The following is a 1,410-nucleotide window of genomic DNA, read 5'->3' as shown; positions in this document are numbered from 1 at the left end:
AATAATATTCACGCCGCATCGTTACTGCAGAACGTCTACTACCGTGTCATCGCCGTTCGTGAGGGGGGCACACCCCGGAGACGCGTGCCGCCTCTTCGGACATGCCACCACACCACACCGCATGTATGAGGGCCTGGTGCGACGCTCGGGTGGCATTGCTACCCCCTAGGGGCCCCCGTCCCACCTAACCCTGTAGCGTTTGACCACGGGAACTAGCCCTTTGACTTTGCACGGACGGGCTTTGAGCAGTGGACCTATCCACCCGTTTGTGTTAGGTCAGCCCATAGGAACACGTTGGAGCAACATCCGGGCCAGACCCACAGCAAGATTCCTCCGTGTAGACCCGACGCGTCCGTTTCCCCCCTACAGGTTTCGGCGGCGGCGCCGTCCGTGAGGGGGGGCACACCCCGGAGATGCGTGTCGGGCGTTTGCACCCGCCACAACACTTCCAGACTTGTGAGCGGCCGCCTACGCAAGATTTGGCGGCATGCTAGCCCCCGGAGGCCGCCGGCCACAGTCGTAGACACGCGAAGACCAATCCGCGTAGAAGGAATTGTTCAGATACTACTCCATCACGAACAATTATGAAAAATTACCATCAGTCCTACAGCACATGTGCCCACGTCGTGTAAAAAACTCATGATTTGATCGCGCTCCGAGTATTTAATAATATTCACGCCGCATCGTTACTGCAGAACGTCTACTACCGTGTCATCGCCGCTCGTGAGGGGGGGCACACCCCGGAGACGCGTGTCGCCTCTTCGGACATGCCACCACACCATGCCGCATGTATGAGGGCCTGGTGCGACGCTCGGGTGGCATTGCTACCCCCCCCCCAGGGGCCCCGGTCCCACCTAACCCTGTAGCGTTTGACCACGGGAACTAGCCCTTTGACTTTGCACGGACGGGCTTTGAGCAGTGGACCTATCCACCCGGTTGTGTTAGGTCAGCCCATAGGAACACGTTGGAGCAACATCCGGGCCAGACCCACAGCAAGATCCCCTCCGTGTTGAACCGACGTGTCCGTTTCTCCCCTCCAGGTGCCGGCGGTGGCGCCGTCCGTGAGGGGGGCACACCCCGGAGACGCGTGCCGGGCGTTTGCACCCGCCACAACAATTCCAGACTTGTGAGAGGCCGCCTACGCAAGATTAGGCGGCATGCTAGCCCCCGGAGGCCGCCGGCCACAGTCGTAGACACGCGAAGACCAATCCGCGTAGAGGGAATTGTTCAGATACTACTCCATCACGAACAATTATGAAAAATTACCATCAGTCCTACAGCACATGTGCCCACGTCGTGTAAAGAACACGTGATTTTCTCGCGCTCCGAGTATTTAATAATATTCAGGCCGCATCATTACCGCAGAACGTCTACTTCCGTGTCATCGTCGTTCGTGAGGGGGGGGCACAC

The sequence above is a fragment of the Triticum aestivum genome, chromosome 2D (assembly GCF_018294505.1).
Source record: "Triticum aestivum cultivar Chinese Spring chromosome 2D, IWGSC CS RefSeq v2.1, whole genome shotgun sequence".
Taxonomy (NCBI): domain Eukaryota; kingdom Viridiplantae; phylum Streptophyta; class Magnoliopsida; order Poales; family Poaceae; genus Triticum; species Triticum aestivum.
The sequence above is the reverse complement of the archived record's forward strand: the minus strand, read 5'-3'. Positions refer to the sequence as shown.